Consider the following 21,252-nt stretch of genomic DNA (forward strand, 5'->3'; position numbering starts at 1 on the left):
GTTCCATTTCTTTGAAAAAAAATGGGAGTTAATCCCATTTACAATTGCACCCAAAACCATAAAATACCTAGGAATAAGCCTAACCAAAGAGGCAAAAAATCTATACTCAGAAAACTATAAAATACTCACGAAAGAAATTGAGGAAGACACAAAGAAATGGAAAAATGTTCCATGCTCATGGGTTGGAAGAACAAATATTGTGAAAATGTCTATGCTATCCATGTTACTCATTTTCTTATAGCTAGTTTTCTTCTGAATATCCTTGTTACATGACATGGCAGATATGCTATAGGAAACTGTGTTCCAGGCAATGAATTTATGATTTTGTAGCAGAAACAATCTCTTGAATGTTCTAAGTCTTTATATATGATGGAAAAATCAGTAATAGACATTTGTAACAAACTAGCCTATGTACTTTTTAGGTGAAGGAAAACTAAGTAATATGGACTGAAGTTACTTCCAAAGGACAAAAATCCTGTGCTTAAATGGAATATTATAAAATATAACCAACTTATTTTCTGCCATGAAAAATATCAAGGGTAATGTTAAAAGATAAATAAATTTATATATCTTGATATTATATAATATATACTTCAAACATTTGACAACTTTTAAATAATTTTACTTCATATAAAGGGATAGTCTGTGATATACATATACAAAATGTTAAAATTTGTATGTTTTCTGTTAGTTTGGAAAACTTAATAAATATGAGCATAATGAAACTGCATGGGAAATAACAAATTGTCTATAATGCTTTTTATTTTACTTTCACTAATAATAAAACAGAGGCTTGTATTAGTAATACTGGACTTTCTTTTTTCCAGTGTATCAACATTTTCTGTACAGGACAGATTATGACAGCTTCTTTCTTAAGGTGAGATTGGGTATCTGTCATTCACAGTAGAATTCAGAGGAGCTACAAATAGTTCATATATTGTCAAAGGTATTTCATAAAGTCAAATCATTTTGGGGTAGCTACTCATGCCTAAATTGAAGATATTTCCTCATTAATTTAAAGCAATTTCTGTTTTTTCAATAATACTACTTTCACAGTAAACCCTAGAGGATGTTTATTGGAAATTTCTGAGTTTATCAAAGCATGTAGCTTGATGTTTTGATTTAAACTTGTAAATATATTGATGCTTGAAGAAAAGCTAGGTCATAGAACAAATACAACTAATAAAACTAAGGTATCTTCCAGAGTGTGTATACACACACATGCAGACACAGGCAGGTTAGTATCTTTAACTCCCACCCAAAATACAAGTATATCAGAATATTTTAATTCTCATGAGTCATCCAGATTTTTGTGTTAACATTTTATGTATTTTGGCTCTATTATTTCAAAAGTTGAAATTATTGTATTATAAATTAATATTATGTCCTATTTACTCACATATTTATCACTTATTTTTCAACATCCCTTCTTATCAGAACTTCCACTTTATCTCTCTGCTTGAAATATGTTCTTTGGATATTCCTCTAGTGAACAAAAGTCTGGTTATTTTCCTTTATTGTCTAAAAATATTTGCATTTTGCTCTCATTCTAGAAAATTAATATTCCCGGACTGTGAGTCTAAATTGGCAGTGATTTTTCTGACACCATTAAAGGTTTTATCCCATGGTTTTCTGGGTTCTATTTATTAATGGAAAGTTAACTGCCTAGTTGTTGTACTGCTGTATGTAATTTGCTATTTTTCCTTGGCTGCTTTTAAAGTCTTCTCTTGATCTTTGGTCGTCTGAAGCTAGTTATGATGTGTCTAGGTACAGTTTTTTTAAAAGATTTTATTTATTTATTTGAGAGAAAGAAAGAGAGAAAAGAGAGAAAGCATAAGCAGAGCCAGGGGTAAAAGGACAGCTCCCCACTGAGTGGGGAGCCCAACACAGGGCATGATACCAGGACCTGGAGGGCATGATACCAGCACCCCAAGGCCATGACCTGAGCTGAAGTCATTCGCTTAACCAATTGAGCCACCCAGGCGCCCCGGTAAAATTTTTTAATATCACACTTTAGATTTATTGGCCTTCCTGAATTCGAGAATAGATGTTTTTCAGCAATTCTTAAACTACTCCGTCATTATCTCCTTTAAAGAGGCCTTTTCCATTTTTCTCTATCCTTTATGTCCCTTAATTGTTTTTCAAATCATCTCATGTTTCTTAATGCAACATTCTTTGACTCTATATCCAGTTCACTGCGATAATCTGAATTTATGATTCATTTTAAATTAATCTCTTTTTATTCTTATAATTTTTATAACTTTGGTGTCAATAAATTCCATTAACATGTTTTACAGATTTAAGTCTCTTCTTCCCTTTTCTAATGTTCAAACCAAACCTCTAATTTTGTGATTCTGATTGTACTCTCTTTTGTTTCTGCTTGTTTTCAGTTATAAAATCCTATTTTACTATGTGTTTTTGTTTTTGAGTATGATCTCACACATGTGGAATATTATTGATGGGAATTCTTTAAGGCTAGATCTGGAGTTCCATTCTTAAAGTACTTGCTTTTACCAATCCCCAGCAGGGGTCAAGGGGGCTATCAAGTCAGGACCACGATTAAGCTAAATGCTCTGCTTTCAGTTTTTAATCCAACAAATAGCATGGTTTTGCATTTCAGACCTGTGGTGAGGACTAACTCGTTATGAATTCTCTTTTTTTTCCTCTCCAGCCAGCGCCAAAGACGAGATTTCCTTTCAGAATCACTCTCTCCATAGGGTTCACTTCTCATTTTATGGAAAAGAGGGGCTTCAGTTATGCTTTCCACTCTGTTCCTCATGAAGCAGTCAAAAGGGAAAATCAAGCTTTCTAATAATTGCTACAAGTTCTTATATTAAATGTTGGCTTTGGAGAGTACTTACCTCTTAGGGTTTCTGCTTTTACCTTTATATTAGTCTCTGCAGATATATATTTTTCATGTCAGATCAAAGATTCTTAAAATATATACATATGTGTTATCCATAATTTTATTTTAATTGTATTTATCTTTTCATCAAAGTTTACTCTGGCTGTAGAGATCCAATATACTGGCTTGAAGCAGAAAATCAAGTGTTAATTGATTTTCTATAGAGATGGTTCTATAGAGATGCTAATATTTCTTTACACTTTGCAGAGTGTAAAAGGTGATACTTAGCAGGAAAAAAAAAAAGTCTGCTAAAACTTTAATTCAAGCTAATTTCCTACCTAGTCTTCAACCTTTTTCTTCCATCTTCTGATATGCTTCTGTTATTTCTTTCTCTTTTCTGAAGCAAGGACTTTATCACATTAATCTCGCTAAATTATTAAGCCCTGTCACCAGAGAAAATGAGTATGGTTTTTGTTTGATTCTGCCTTTGTGGAAAATAAAAAGCATAATTTGTGTTTCTCTTCTAAACTTTTAGACTCTTCAAATGCACAATATTAATCTTATAGCCTTTGAGATTCCTGTAATTATCATTAATGCTTACTGTTTAACCAGGTGGGCGGTTCATAAAATGCCCATTCAGGCTCTCTAATGAAGTTACCCATATGGTTGTTGGAAAAGGGAGCTAAAAATGGCAGCACATGTACCACAAGACTTTTCTTCTCTTTATTTAGATGGAAGATGTATGTATATAAAGTGGCTGTTGGCGACACTTCCTGGTGTAAACATTTTAAAAATTTCTGTTTGCTACCTTTGGAGCCTGGCACTTTCATACTGGTTTAAATCAGCCAAATTTATTTGTAGAAAATAGCATTATAATGTTTATGTGTTATTTTTTTAAAGTAAGATTTTTTTTTTTTTACTTTAAACTATACCACATATTCTTTTCCTGTTTGTTTGTTTTTTAAAAAAAGATGTGAAAATACCATTATAAAAACATTCAGTTTATAACTTTTGAGGGAGGGAGGAAGAGATTTTCAAACCAAATTTCAGTCTATCAGTACCAAGTTCATTTTCATAAGCTGTTTCATTTTTTTTTCAAATTTTATTTTTACAATAGTGTCCAGTAACAAACAATTAGAATTCAAAATAATTTGTGTTTCCCCAAATATTTGTAGCATATGTGGTTCATTTTTCCTTTTAATAAATTGAGGGTTAGGGGCACCTGGGTGGCTCAGTTGGTTAAGCGACTGCCTTCGGCTCAGGTCATGATCCTGGAGTCCCAGGATCGAGTCCCACATCGGGCTCCCTGCTCGGCAGGGAGTCTGCTTCTCCCACTGACCTCTCTCCTCTCATGCTCATTCTCTCTCTCTCTCTCAAATAAATAAATAAAATCTTTAAAAAAAAAAAAATAAAAAAAAAATAAATTGAGGGTTAGTATTCCTTAATTACATTTTCTTTTTTTTTTTTTTCTTAATTACATTTTCTACTTCCTACATTTCCACTACAGGTTCCTGTGGCTAACCCAAAGTGTTCATAACAAAGTACAAAGCAGAACAAGCTATGCTATTCAAATACAGTGGGATTAGCCAGCTTTATGGGAGATATTTTAGGGAGCTGTATTATAGTATGAAATACCAGCCTATGGAAAAATTTAGCCCTTCCTAATTTTATCATCACAGCAGATAATTGATGCCATATTTCTGATCAACATGGACTCCTCAGGAGCTGAGTAGTCATCTTCTTGCTTTTGATTTTATTTCTTTACATAACATTTACAGTAGTGAGACATTTTCAGTTCAAAATGTCTTAATTTTGATCTCAGTATAATAAAATTTATGAGCAACTTCACCTTCCCAAGTGCATCATTATCACAACTCCAGTCGGATTCTTCAACCTTCAACCTCAAGCTAAATTGTGAAAAACCTTATGGACACTCTGTTAGTTAAAATTCTTAGCTTCTATGTTTCCATGTTCCATAGAAGTTATTGCTTTGCATAAAATCAGGAAGTAAATATTTGCTTATAGATTAGATAAATCAAAATTAATCAGTATTCTTGACTGTGTATTGGAAAAGGAGTAAGCCTATTTTGCAAGTTTAAAATAAGGCAAAAGAATGATTCAGCAGTATTACTAAAAATAGTGAAAGCATATCCATGCTGTATGGACTTAAGGCTTTATAAGTACACAACATGCTAGAGGAATCATGTCATGAGGGACAAAGAACAGTGATTTTTACTTAAAGAACAACTTCTGTTCTTACAATGGAGAAATGCCACAGAACTAAAAAAGTGACCTTTTCTGTATGGTTTCTGCATCTCTAGCAAACTAGGGTGGGCCTGTCCTCTGGCAATGAGGATTCCAGGAGGGAGAGTTGAAGCATTAAGGACCTATTGATTTTTAAGCTTAGAATTGCACACTATCAATTCTAGAGCATTCTTTTTGCCAAAATATATAAAAAGTCAACAGCATTCACGTGTGGGAAACAGACTCCATCTCCTAATGGAAGACATTACAAAGTTATATTGAAGAAGGGGTACATACAAGGTAGGGTGAAGATTTTGTGACATTTTGTTAGCCCATCAACCATAGCATCCTAGATTCTGAACAAAAGTATATAGTAAAAGTAATTCATTGCTGAACTTTCAGTTGATTTAATTCTGTTGTATATATTATAGAAATCTGTAAGGACATATATAGAGAAGTAATAGTGCTGTCATCTAAAATTCCATTAGTGTTGTTGGCTTTACCCTGCAAATGCTTGGGTGCAACCAGTGTCTCAAATATAACAGACCTGAGATATGGGTTCATACTTAATGAAATACAAATGATATTGAAATTAAGGACAACTTTGCGTATTTCTTAATTTATAATAATTTCTTAACAAATATATGTGCATATATGCATATATATGCATAATCAGCAAAATCTTTCACTATAGCCAAGTAATACTAACCATACCATGGGTATGCCATCAAAAATTCACTTTTGCAAAGACCAAAAATAACCAAAATAACACAATCTGAGCACATTTCTTCCTTATAGGCAGACAAATTTAGAAATCAGAATGTCTTTCTCTGATTATCAAAAATATAATAGATTAGATGAGTAAAGGTCTAATGACATTAAACCAAGAGAGGCCCATCTGATAATTGTATTTCTCTTTTCTAACAGGATGGAAAATGCTTAAAGTGAACTGCATCTCTCTCCACCTCAAAGATAACCATACCATTAAGGATAAAAATACCCCCAATTTTTTTCAGTCTGAGGTCCCTTTCTGGATCAGATGCTGCATAATCTGCTGGTCTAGAATCATATAGGTAAATGAGTGATGCTGTTCAGTATTAAAATATAACAAATTGGGGGGAGGGAAAATTGCATGAAACTGGAGAACATAGCCCATCTAAATGGAATTGGCTATTACTTAGGTCTAGCCAGTTGTTGCCAGGTAGAAATGAAAGCCCATTATTACTGTATACTCTAATTTAAAAATAAGTCTAGATATTCATTTAAAATTTTCTTTTGCCTATTGTATGGACCAAGTCAATTCTGTTGGAACCCAGATTCTCCCTACATCATCTGAACACTGCAGATGATGCCATGAAGTTCTTGGTTTTTGGCCTTGTTTCAACTGATATAGTGCTTTGTATTTATGTTCATACATATGGATATTAATTTATGAATATTGATATTCATACATATTCATAATCTTGTCTTGCTCTCTCTTTAAAAATTTATGCAGTCTCTTGCTCTCATGCATTAAAGTGTAGGAACACCTTAAGCAGATTTAACTCAAATAAATAAAACTGTAAAAGGTCAGCAAAAAGCAGAGAGAGAGAAAAATGGGAGAGAAACAGAAATAACTATTTATATACATTTCATGTAGGCAGTCTTGCTCACCATTTTACTTGGTCTACCCCACTGTGAACCTGAGAATGAAACGGGAGATATAAGTCACCATTCCCTCAGTTATCGTTAGTTCCTATGTAAGAACATCTTACCAAATAGAGTGTGATTCTAGAGTTTAAAATGCATGTATTTCATGCATGATGTCTAAACTCTAAAAAATTACTTTTGGTACTCAAGAGAAAAAGAACAATGTTTATAACATGGGGAGAACCATTGACTATGGTAAATCAAATGTTAGAATATTGATCTTAAGTGTGGCATGAAAGGTCTACTTCTCCCATATTGGATTATCCATGTTGTATGCTTGGTTGGTGACTTTGAATTTAATGGCTAACATGAAACACCATGATCTTAGACTCTAAGGACATTTGAATCCTTTCAAATGTATTACGTTGACAGGAAACCTCAGTCTAGTCCTTGTCCTATCAGTAACAAGTTAAATCAGTCTAGCACTGATTTTTTTTTCTTCTGCATAAAGTTATGGTTTGATTAATAATCTTCACATTTCTTTGTAGCTTGAATATTCTGATTATTAGTTTGACTTTTAGGGTCATCTTTCTCATAATTTAATAAAAAAAAATAAAGTATGCCTTGAACCCAAATTAAGATAAATGTTTTCTTCCAGATTATAATGTAACTAGTATTCTATTAGAAAACAGCACGTAAATATGTATCACATCCAATCAATTTTTAGTCTTTCCTTTTCAACTTTCTTTTAAAAATAAGCAACCCGGGCACCTGGGTGGCTCAGTGGGTTAAGCCTCTGCCTTCGGCTCAGGTCATGATCCCAGGGTCCTGGGATCGAGCCCCACGTCGGGCTCTCTGCTCAGTGGGGAGCCTGCTTCCCCCTCTCTCTCTGCCTGCCTCTCTGCCTACTTGTGATCTCTGTCTGTCAAGTAAATAAACGAAATCTTCAAAAAAATTAAATGGTTGAAATCACCCTTAAGAAAAAAAAAAAAAAAAAAACAATGCTTTGTGCATAGTAGATTTCTAAACCAGTGTTTTTTTCATCATTGATACTAGCAAACTTTTCCATTTAAGGCACTTTATCTATGTGGCACTGTCTGTAGAGGTAGTCGCACTCCCAAATATTAAGATACATTACAAGCCTCAGCTCATAAATACATAGCCAAAGGAAGATCTCTGCCATAGACTGTCATCTTTTTTATTGCACAATCATACCGGTTTCAACCTCTGTATCAATCTACAGACTCAATGTCTTAGCCCATTCTGCGATAACAAAATACCACAGATTGGAGAGCGCATAAATAACAGCCATTTATTTCTCACAGTTCCAGAAGCTAGAAGTCCAAGATCACAGTGCCAGCATGGGCAAGTGAGGATCCTTTTCAGGGTTGCAAACTTCAGGTCATATCCTTACAGGATGGAAGGAACAAGTCAGCTCTCCAGGGCTTTTATAAGGGCTCTAATCCCATTCATGAGGACTCTACTTTCATTACCTAATCACCTCCCCATAACCCCTTGTCCTTATACCATCAATTTGGGCATTAGATTTTCAACATATAAGTTTGGGGTAGACACAAATATTCAAACCACAACACACATATATCATACAAATGGTTCACACACACTTTTTCTCATTAATGCACAAACCTAAGTACGAATTTTTATTCTACAATTTAATAATTGTGGGAATGTGGCAAATTATTTAGATCCCTGAGCCTCCTTTGCCTTTTCTGTAAAGTGGCACATGACTTATAGCTACTGTCATCTCTTTTCTTCCTTCCTTTGCAAGTCGTTGTCATGAAAGATGATATTTCCAACATAGGAAAATATAAACTCAGATTTCTAGAGTGCTCTTTTTATAGGATCATAGGCACAACAAATGCTTGCCCAAGTCAATTGCTACTTGTAATTAAGAAATGTGGTTATTTTTGTTAAATGATTGTTTCTAAACTACTCATCTAAATACAGTTATATGCAATTAAAATTAACCCCTAGACATGTTCTATCCTGTAATCATTAAGCATTCACAATTCTTTTTAATGTTAATGAGACTTACACTCATTCATCAATGAATAAAATGAATCATATTTCAATCCAGCTGTTTTATAATATTAGGTGTAAATAAAGGGTTACTGCTAATATCATGGGCAATGTTTTTAAATTAGATAAGTAGATTCCCTCCTCTCTGAAGAAAATGAATCCAAAGAAACAATGAATTAACTAATAATCTTAAAGAAATATTTCAGCAAGTTTTCCCTTCCCCTTTTTCCTTGGGACCCAGCCTCCTGACACTTTATAAAGCCAGAAACTGCGATTGCCACAGGAAGCAGAAAGGAAATTTTGTGTTCTCACACAGTAAAAGACCCTGCTGGTTTTACCAGTCCAGAGCTCTGCCCAAGTATTTGAATAGCAGTTTGTATCTATTTAAATAGACTACTGACAAAGCATACTAAACTCATATTGTATCAGCAACATTTCCATTATAATTCTCCCACGTGATAGCAGATCCAGCCCCACACTCTGAATTGGCTATGCACTGCCTCGGAGTACTCTTCTTTCCCATGACTCACCCTACTTTTTAACTCTGGGTTTTTTTTGTGTTTTTTGTTTGTTTGTTTTTGACCTGACATTGACATTTATATTTATCTTAAACTATGATAAGGCATGATAGGGCTGGAGACCTTTTCTAATCTATTGAGTCATTCTATTTAATTCATTGTTTGAGTCCAATGCTGAACAAATAAAAATGTGTAGCGCTATTGATGTAAAAGGTGTACAAAGCTTACGTAAGCACCAAATCAATTAACTCTTTATTACTAGCAGTAAAGAACAATAAAAATAAGCTACACAAATTATATTTGGCTAAAGAAAGTGTAGAATACTATTATTATGTATGATTCTTAGAGTCATCAATAAATTCAACACTTAGTTATTTACAATTTACTGGGTGATGGGCACATGGTTAGATTTATAAATTTAAATATATACAATTTCTACAAGTTTTGACATAGAAATGTGAATTAAGAGGAGCAGTTTATTCAACTGATGATGTCAGGATAAGAAATTGATCTGATATACTTTTTTTGAACATATACCCAGTTCTAATTCCTTTGTTATTTCATTTCATCAGGGAAATAACCCTTGAAATCAAGTATTAATGTGCCAAATTTACAGTGAAGACCTAAGGATTAAGACCTTGCCTAAAATCACACAGCCATCAGTAGAAAATCCAGAATGCAAATTAAGATATATCTGGTTTCCAAATTATCTCTTTCAAGTAGATGCAGGAGGAGATTTGGAATTGAGTTTAAAGGGTGAATAGAGGTTAATCACCGAGGCAAGCAGAAAGTAATTGCAGGCAATGAAAACAATAGTAACAAAGGCACAGGGAATAAACTGAATGGCATAATTTGGAAAGCAAGTAGGCCCTTTAACTATAATATTGGTTCTTGGAATGGAACTCTGAAAAATAGAGTGGAAATATAGGCTGTAGTCAAGTTGTAATATACCTAACATGGAATGACAAGAAGCTATGTCATTGAAAGGTTTCAAATAGGTAAACAGAATTATAATAAATCTTTAGAAAAGTAATGCTAATAATAATATGGGAGATGAACTGTGGGAGTGAGTGGTTTGGGCAGAGCAATTAGATAAAACCCTCTGGCTACAAACAAGGGGTTCTGAGTCCAATCAATCCTGTTGTACCAATCTGCTCTAGAGTAATTTTAAAAATTAAATGTAAAACTTTACAAAGGATATAGGTCTGTGACTGGCAAATAATGATCCTCCAAAAATATTTATTGTTATTATGTTATTTTGGAAATAGGTAGTCATTAGTTCAGTTAACAAACATTTATTGAAGGCTTACTATGTTCCAGGAACTCTTCTAGGAACAAATGAACAAAAGAGATCAAGTCCTTGCTCCACACAGCTTACATTCGCTTGAGGGAGGAAGCCAGTCAGGACAAAAAGAAAAAAAAAAAATACCAGAAAAATGTCAGAGACATTTCTGAGATAGAATTGACAGAACTTGATTACATACTGCATGTGGGATCGTGTGCGTCATAAGTCATAAGCGAGGACAACAGAGGAAGAATTAGGAATGATGCTGAGATTTTTACCTCAGGCAACAGTGCAGAGGCATCATCTTGTCATTAGCCGAAATAAAAAAGATAGATCCGAGAACACATGTGGGCAGAGGAGAGGTGAGGAGCAGGGGATGAATTTGATTAGAACATGTCCAACTACTACTGGACGTTCGTACATCCAGGTAGAGATGATGGGCTCTGGAAATTGGTTCCTATAGATGGTATGCTGTCTTAGAGCAGAAACAATTTTGTCTTGGTTATTCCTCTGTCTCCAACCCCCAACAGAATGCTGGTGTATATTGAACATGGACTAAACAATTTTGTTATGGAAAGTAATTAATGCACATTTTGAGGAAAATATTGTTTGGAACTCCGTGAGTAACTTGCAGTAAGAGTATGATGAAGAAATTCCCTTCTGCTTCCTGTCTTTACTGTTATTTGACTCTATCACCTCTCAGATAGATACAAGGAACAAACCTTGAGTGGTTTGTCTAATTGCTGAGGTTACAGGTTCCCTTGGGTAAGAGCAATATTGTCCTTCTTTTCTAATTATAGTTCTGCTAAGCAGAGATATTATTAAGCAGAGCATACATTGGTATTTAATCAGAATTTAAAAGACTGTCCGTTAAAAGACTTTAAGCTTATTGGTGGGAAATATTATGTTCATATTTGCTTTATCCAGATACACAGTAGGCACAAAAAAAAGTGACAAATTAATAAATGAAGAATGAATGAACACACAAAGAAATGGATACCCCCAAACAAATTGCAATGCTTCACATAACCCTATCTGAATAAAAATACTCAACCAAATATAAAGATTTCTTCTGGAAATGTAATTCTGATACTAAAATTTGACTGTATTGAAAATAAGTGAGTATATGATGTAAAGAGATTTACTTTTAGATATCTTTTTAGATATAACAATGAATATTTTTAATTTAAATCACAAAAAACAATTTTAAAGTAATTATACCATTTAGTAGATGCCATTTCACAAAAATATGGAACAAAATAATATACTGAAGCTTTAGATTATTCAAACTGGTTTTACACAATGTTTTTAAAATTCTTGGAAAATGAAAAAAATATATAATTTTTACTGGAACTTTGACTTGTATCCAATTAATTTATCTCCCTGTGTATTGACAAACTCATTCAAATGTCTAGCCATTTCAATAAAAATAGAGATAATCTTCAATAACTAATAGACTTTATTTTCCCATTCCAGCTCTTTGGTTTCCAAAGACAGAGCCTCAAGTAAAATGGTTGCTCTGTTACTAACCCATTTTCAAGATTTCACTCAGAGTGATTTTCCCATATCTCCAGATTTAAGGGCTAACTTATTAAGCCTATTTTTATCATTTTAACTCATTTTTCCTTTTCCAGATTAATATCCAACCTCAAAAATGTACGTAATAAAACTTTTGTGATATGCCATTCTATGCTGAAATAAACAGGAAACTCCTTTCATCCCAATTTCAGAGAAGGAAGAATGTGTTGTGGTTAAGATCCTGGGTTCTGAATTCATCTGCCTCTGAATTCCCTACCTGCATCTCTTCCAGACTGCGTATCTTGAAGAAATGAACTTGTTTCCACATGTGTAAAATGACAAAGATATTAATGGTGCCCATTTCACAAGTTTTCTCTGACGATCAGATGAATTATATAGCACATAAAATCTTAACACTGAGCCAGCAGTTACTAAAACCTCAATATGCTGGTTATATATAAGTTTGGAGATCAGCTTTTAATGTTTGTACCATTGTTCATGTAAAAAAATCAGGTATTTCACTACTTCTTGTCTTTAATTACTTCAGTCTTTTGAAGTGCTAAGCATATGACTCTGACTATGTTAAATACTGCAGACAGTAATTACAAAATTGAAAACACAGTGCTTGGTACTCCAGTTTGAATGATCAAAACTACAATAGTAAAAAATTGCAATAATTACATGCAGAGTGAAAATATAGATAAATGGGGGCACCTGGGTGGCTCAGTGGGTTAAGCCTCTGCTTTCGGCTCAGGTCATGATCTCGCGGTCCTGGGATCAAGCCCCACATCAGTCTCTCCGCTCAGCGGGGAGCCTGCTTCCCCCCTTCTCTGCCTGCCTCTCTGCCTACTTGTGATCTCTCTCTCTGTCAAATAAATAAAAAAAATCTTTAAAATATATATAGAGAGAGAGATAAATGACGGTGTGTAATGAGAAATCATAGGTCATTTCTAGCTATTTATGGCCATAATATGGCTCTTTCCCTCTTATTTCCTTCACCAGAGTCTTTTGTTTTAATGCAATCATCCTGTTCCCAACTCCCAGAACCTCCCCTCGAGATCAAACTCCCACCCACACTTTTGCATACAACATAGTAAACAAATTAATAAAATAGTGTCTTGTAATTAGAAACATTTTCTTTGAAGCTCCACTAACAGTTTCTTAAATTTTAATTAAAGAGATGCTTTGTCTGTGTTCTCAAATGGCAAATTCATCTATTAAAAATCCACTCCAAAATGTTCCAGAACATCTCTGAGGTATACATTTTCCTCAGCAAATACTTTGCCTTCAATGAGCCCATAGTTTATTAGGGGGGAAATTGCATAAAGAAATAATTGCACCAGGGGGTTAAAGCTGATACAATGGACAAGTTACACAAAGGGACTCAAAATACTGATCCCTTCTACATAGAAGAGGGAAAATCGGGCAATGCTGCAAAGAAGGAGCGGCATTCGAGCTACTGCAGTGGGGAGTGGAGAGTCTTTGAGCAGGCATAGAACATGTTGTTGGGGTGGCATATTGTCATCTATTAAGGCAAAAGAAAGTGACAGGAGATGTTAATGACATGCACAAGAATTTGAACTCTGTACCATCAGCAAATGGAATTATGGAATGTCTCGTGCTTGAGAATGACATGGTCAGATTTGTTTTAAGGAAAGACTGCAGAGGAGTGTGACAGAAGGATATGAAGGATGTAAGATATTCTTTAGAGATGGCACTTGATGGAAGAGTTTTAACAGCACATGTTTGATGGTTCTGAACTAGATACATTTGCTTTTAAGGACTGGAAAATTTATATATCTTAGGTCATTGGAGAATGTAAAAAATCAAATATTATACTGGTTATATGCCATTACTAACTACATATATATTTTTATGTTGATGAAGTATTGTTGCACATATCCAATATTTTTCAAGAAAAAAATGAATAAGCACATTAAGGTCTAAACTGTTATTTCAAAGATGTGCTTAGCAAAGTGAAGTGAATTTTAGCATTTGTCAAATCTCTGGAAAATTATACTAAAATCTTTATGGATGGCCATGGAGCACAGGAAGATTCGAAACTCTTACAAATTATAAAACATGACTACATTTAACATAGTTTCAGTGTTAGAGGTATTCACATAAATTCCAAGTTTTGGCTAATTGTTGAAATGTATAACTTCCCATTAATCAAAATATTTTACTACTGGGCCAGCATTCTTAACTGGATAGGACACAGTTAAAATGTGTAGTCTCTAAAGACTTATACTCTCGATTAATGTTTTTCGCCATATGAATTTTATGGAAAAACATCCAAAAATTCTCAACAAGAAAAAAAGTATATTATACTATATGATTTGATTTAAATAATTAATTAAATATTAGAGTAAATATTGGAGTACAAATGAGAAATAGGTGATTTTTAAATTATGATTTTCACAAAATAAAAATCTAATAAAGGTATTGAAAAATACAAAAATGTCTAATTATCTTTAAATAATGCTTATTGCTAGGATATTTGATTTAGTCACTAGACATGGTTTTTGAGGATACATGGAAGATAGGAGAAGTCTTTTAATGCTTAATTATCAGCAAAGCCAATAGTCAGAAAAATACCTATGAAAATGCTTGCCAAGGGTCTTTTTGCAGCCCCTTCATCTCCTGTTATGGTGCTATATGTTCAGTCTGCTTATGAGGTGGGGTGTGTAGTTTCAAAGATAAAAATCCTCCATTTCCTGAGAATTTCCTAATAATGGTTCATGATAGCTCTGCTTTGTTACTATTTTTAAGAAGATGGACATATTTATTTATAATATACTGAGAACTGGTTAATAATGATTTTAAGAAACCAAATTCAATGCAGATGGAAACATGCATATTTTCTATGGAGATCACCTTCTACTCAGTAAATGGCACCATACTTAAATGCATTGTTGTTACTTCAGTTGGAAAGGACCCTTTTTAGTAATGTCTCTGGCTCTGGAAGAATTATAAACACACAGATTGGAAGAGCTAAGAAAGCTTATTTAACTAAGCTGTCAACAGCAATCTCTCAGATCTGCTTAAATTTATCCGGAGGCGGGAAGATCTATTTGAAATGCTGACAAGAAACACAGAACCAGTTCTAATACTGTTACGATCAGTACACAGGGATATATTACAAGGTTAAAGAGGGTTAGCAGTATGTATCATAAATGTAGCTACTCTTTAACCCAGGTTTTCATTCATAGATTATATCCAAAAATTACACACAATGCTATATTATAAGAGTTTTCACTATATCACTGTAGTATATTTTGTAATAGAGAATATTTAGAAAAAACTTACAAATGTATGTGTGAGGGTCAAATAAATGTTGCGATTAGATGATTCAGCAATTTTTTTTTTTTTAAGATTTTATTTAGTTATTTGACAGAGATCACAAGTAGGTAGAGAGGCAGGCAGAGAGAGAGGAAGGAAAGCAGGCTCCCTGCTGAGCAGAGAGACCGATGTAGGGCTCGATCCCAGAACCCTGAGATCATGACCTGAACTGAAGGCAGAGGTTTAATCCACTGAGCCACCCAGGCGCCCCCCCCCTTTTTTTTTTAAGATTTTATTTAGCAATTTTAAATAATGTAGAACCCTATTTGTACTGACACGGGAAGATCTCCAACATATGTTAAGAAACAAAAAGACACAAAGCAATACACATAATGTGGTTCAGTGAATTTGTGTTATTTTAAGTAGATGTGTGTGTGCTGTCTGTGTGTGTAGAAAAGTCCTGAAAAATTGAATTATGGGGGGAACTGATTATTTCTGATAGGAACTTTGGGGTGGAGGAAAATTTCGCTGCTTCTATTTCTTTTACATTCCTGCATTACTATGTAATTAAACAATGAAAGCAATACAGTTTCTCTTTATATCTCCCTCTTTATGAATGGAATTTGAATGCTTACCTTACTTATTTTAGCATTAGTTTTTCTTCTTTAATTTTTATGTTAGCAAAAACATAAGATTTCAGGACATATACATGCCATCACAACCACAGAATATATCTATAGTATTATAAGCAGTATTTCTAATTTATCACCATATACATAATGTAAATTATAAAAATACTATATAATATATATATAAAATCTTTGGTTTGAATCTCAACCATTATGTGAACCTGGAAAAGTTTGTTAAACATTCCCTAAGGCCTTTTTTCTTTATTAAAAAATAGATATCGTAGTATCTAGTTATCGAAGTCCTAGGAGGACTTAACATAGATAGTGCATGTAAAAAGTCCTGTAGCAGTGTCTATCATAGAATATATTTCCCTAACATGTAGATTTTTTTTTTAGTGGTTTCTTAGTTAATAGACCATTTTCTTCAATAAATTATAGAATTCCTGAAACAACATATGAAAATATTATTCTATAAATTTCTCAACAATGAATATATTTGCAAAACTGTTAAATATTGAATTTTTCAACAATGAATATATTTGCAAAACTGTTAAATTCAATAGATATTGAATATAGAAATATAATTATTTTAATATAAAAGAGCTGGAAGTTAGCCTTGAAGAAACATATTTTATGTAATTCTTTCATTTTAATCAATTATCTGCACAATGCCATGAGTCAGTGATATTTGGGGTACACATGGGAAATAATGCAAAACAGATTACAAGAATGAACATAGGAAAATTGGATTTCACTGTTGAAATTATTAATTTCTTTCTCAAATGAGTTTTTTATTACAGATTTTCATTATGCACTCAGGCCATAGCTTCCTAATCAATAAAGTAATTCCTACCATGGAGAATGAAAAGGAAGAGAGACTGAAAGGTTAGCTAAAAATTATGTTTAAGGAACTAGTAATGAATCTAGGTTTAAATTTATTTATTTATTTTAAATCACTTAACAATCTATTTTAAGAAATCAGTAGCCACAGGGAAAAGGCAAAGTTTTGCTTCTGTTTTCATTTGAGGGTAAACCAGATGAACTAATGTTGTTATACAACTGTTAATATTACTAGGTTTAATCCTAACCTTAGGAAACTGGTAACTGGAAAAAAAAATTAAACTGATATATTATAATGTTTTAAGATTTCTGATAACAAAATAAACGAGTGGAATTTAGATTTACAATATATTTTTTCAAATGTCAGTTATACCATTGCTATAAGAATCCTTAGTCCACAGATACCTATAGGCTTTCCATTCGAGCATTTAACTATAGAAATGATTATTTCAATTTCATCAAGAGCAGGCTGCAGGATGGTTAATGATATTTGTCTTCTTATATCTGAATTAGCACTTCTGGTCAACCTGAAATTATGATCTGTCTAGAACTATGATGTAGAATTTTATGGCCTAAGTTGTCCATTTAGATACTGAAGTACAGTTATGAGTCTTTTTAGAAATGAAAACTGTATCTTCCATAAAATTAATATGTGAACAGTAATTTTACAAAATATAAAAAGAGAAAGAATTGAAATATTCCTCAGCTCAGAACACATTTTTTGCCTTCAGAACTAATACGTTCTAGCATTTTTACTTCATGCTTTTTGCATATTTTTAAAAATATATGTAGAATTTTAGTTGCTTTTTAAAACAAATATGTTGTCTTAAATGTGTTATGTGTCTATTACAGAACATTAGGAAGTATAGATGAGTATAAGGAAGTAATAACCACTCAGACTTGTATGAAACACATATAACCAATATTAATGTCATTGTAGTTCTTTGTTTTTCTCTATGCATTTTTACATAGTTAAAATTTCACATATATAAGACTAATAAATACACAACAAGAACATTTCTAGGTCTTAGATAAAAGAGAATATGTGAAGGTGATTTATTGACAAATTATATTGAACATTTTCATTTAGGAAGAGTTTTAAAGATACAGAAAAAAATTCATTTCTCAGATTTCTTGATATAGCAGTAATCTGTAAGTTACCCACCTCAACTCTACCTTTCTTTTTTTTTTTTTTAAGATTTTATTTATTTATTTGACAGACAGAGATCACAAGTAGGCAGAGAGGCAGGCAGAGAGAGAGAGGGAAGTGGGCTCCCTGCTGAGCAGAGAGCCTGATGTGGGGCTCGATCCCAGGACCCTGGGATCATGACCTGAGCCAAAGGCAGAGGCTTTAACCCACTGAGCCACCTGGGCGCCCCTCAACTCTACCTTTCTGATGGGAATAAACCAAAACCAAAATTCATTGGCACTTCTTGTAAACTCCAAACTATGTAAATGTTATAGTCATCACAGCATACACAGTTTGTGAATGGATGATATTCAGTTCCCTCTTCTAGTGGCTATAAACAAGGACTAATGTATTGTAATTGAACATTAGATACAGCTCTATTAATATATTTCTTGATTCTAGAAAATTCAAAGGTATGAAAGAGAACTGAACTTTGTAGTGTGTATGCACGTATATATTTATTATTTATTTTGAGTCTATTTGGAAATAGCAGAAGAACTGCAATTCGACACAAACTATGGTAATCCACAGGCAAGTCTGAAGACACAAAAGGAAGGTCAGACTTTATTAAATTTTAGGAGGAAATTGAGGAGGGTTTTTTTTGTTATTTTTGTTTTACGATTTATTTATTTGAGAGAGAAGGCACTGAGGCAGGAGAGTGTGGGGAGGGGCAGATAGAGAGAATCTCTAAACAGACTCCCCGCTGAGCCCAGAGCCTGACACAAGACTCAATCCAATCCCAAGACCTTTAAGACCGTGACCTGAGCTGAAACCTAGAGTCTGAAGCTCAACCAACTGAGCTACCCAGGCACCTAAGCTTTGCAGTATTGAATACAAAGTCCAGCTTTACTGTTCAGATTCAATTTCAATATGAGAACCTCTAATTCCTATTGGTTTCTTAAATTCAGAATCACAACTAGGCGAAAGAAGAGCTGCAACCTTCCACCACGTCTCTCCATTCTTGGCTCTTAATTCATCTCTAAATGACTTAGTGGGTATCTGTAAGTATTTTTAAGAAGAAAAAATACTTGAGTTTTATTTCTCATGACTTTACATATCAGAATAAAATATTTTATTTTGTCCCTGGAAAATAAAGAGAGCTTTTGCAAGTGGCAGTTATGAGACAAGAGCATTTCCCTTGGGGCATAAAGTCCCAAGATATTTTCTTATTATCTTCCTTTTAAATAAAATTATTATGGACTACAAGTCTGAAACCAGTCTATTCTCTTCATTTGTCAATATCTTAGTAGTTTATTAATGTGTACTGTTTCTGCTTAGATGGCTTTAAGATTTTAAGAAAGAAGGAAAAAATAACAACTTCAAAAACAAATGTTATATCACATGCTGCTCTCTGCTGTACTCCTATTTGGAATCTTCCCCACCCTTACCCTACTCCATCTGCCATCCTCTCACCTATGGAACATTTCCTGAAGGCATCAACTTCCAAGTAGACAAGGCAACTTCCTTCTTTCTGTGTTTTGTGTTTCTACATAAGCACACATCTCTAATGTCATATTCTAACACTTTATGGGTGTAATTTACTTTCCATTTACCTTGCACTAAACAGCAGTGCAAGAAAATGAATTTATTAATCTTTTCTCTCTAGCACAATTTCATGTGATAGTGAAACTTCAGGAAACATTGAAAGTCAAAAGCAATATGTAACATCTAGGGCAACACAGACTAAACCATCACTTAATGATAGTTCTAAAACGTCTTGATAATAGCCACCAGGAAGGTATTTCCAAACATGATATGTGCTTTTATTTTACTTCCTTGATAAGGTTTTTTGGGGTTTTTTTCCCCCTGTTCTAGTTAGGCTGGATATGAAATTGCAATCAACTTACATTGTCCAACAAGATACGTGGTACGCAGGTTGAACTTTATATGTGCTTGAATGAAAGGAAACATAACTGATAATGAATTATCTATCACAGACTCATTCATTCTGATTTTAGAATCTAATAACAAACTTAGGAAAAATAATTCACACTTAAAGAGGAAAAAAATTAGTTTTAAGCATATTATTTAACTAATAAAATATATTTATGCATAAATCATATTTATCCACTTAAATTGATATTTGGCATTACTGAATTCAAGTTACAGTTTACCTCATCTATTCCCATATAAAAATGTGTGGAAATTTTATTAAGACAATGTATTATAGACTTTTATTATGCATAAATGCTTGCATGATTCCTTTGGGAGAAAATCATCTTGTGTATTATCTTCTCTTATTAATGATAGAAATATGATTATTAATGTGATTTAATATTATTTCCTACCCCAAATTTAGCTTGATTTGGAAGCACCTAATTTTTAGGTCTTTCTGATAAACTGTTTGCGTAGACTCAAATGCATAAAAAGTCAGTCCTTTATCATACCTATATAGCAAGTACATACTGTTCCTGGGCACATCACTTAATCTATCTGATCTTTAGTGTCCTTATTTGTAATGTGGGAATAATCACAAAATGTATTCTTATCTACCTCATGAGTTTCTTTTTTAAAGATTTATTTATTTTAGAGGGAGAGAGAACAAGAGCAGGGGGAGGGACAAAGGAAGGGGGAGAGAGAGAGAACCTCCAGTAGACTCCCTGCAGAGTGGAGCTTGACACAGGGCTCAATCACATGACCCTAAGATCATGACTCCAGCAGAAATCCAGAGCCAGATGCTCAACCACCTTAGCCACCCAGTTGTCCCTCTACCTTTTGTGAAGACTGAACATAGTTTACAGCCCTCTGAATGAGTCAGTTATCATCATCATCATCACCACTTTCTTCCCCACCACAACTCAAAACAACTTGCATGACCATAATTTGCCGAAGTACTAGCCCCTATATTCTTGCTAAAGTGCTTAGTTCTGTGTTGGCCATTATTGTTTCCACTCCAGCCAGACTTTTTCAGCTCAACGGAAAGAAACTCAAAACCTATAAGAGAATGATATTCTAAAAAAGGAGTCAGTAAATACTGAATATTTCTGGTCTTAGCTCCAGTGTTGAAAAGATTGTTCTTTCTTCCCAATCCTCATCTCAAGTTTTACTATTTTAAGAGTCAGTGACAGGAAACCTCCCATTTGTCAATGTCACACATTTTCTATCTGTGTTTCTATCTGCTTAAAGTAAACCAGAAAATAAATCTTGCTCGTCATCACTGTGAACCCTAAGGAATAATCTAGACTCTATAATTTTCTACTTTACTACCACCTATAGCTACAAGTAGACCATAC

At 33.5% G+C, this 21,252-nt stretch overlaps 1 protein-coding gene across 1 annotated transcript in view; it reads left to right on the forward strand.

The window, feature by feature from the left end:
* Window positions 1-847: 847 nt before the first annotated feature.
* The window catches only part of MGAT4C (MGAT4 family member C), a gene marked incomplete at its 3' end in the record, with an annotated part of 45,418 nt that continues 25,013 nt past the window's right edge, over window positions 848-21,252 (forward strand). The window contains exon 1 of the mRNA XM_080810138.1: window positions 848-877. The remainder of the gene's footprint in view (window positions 878-21,252) is intronic.

This window comes from Martes martes, assembly GCF_963455335.1.
Source record: "Martes martes genome assembly, chromosome: 8".
NCBI classification, from domain to species: domain Eukaryota; kingdom Metazoa; phylum Chordata; class Mammalia; order Carnivora; family Mustelidae; genus Martes; species Martes martes.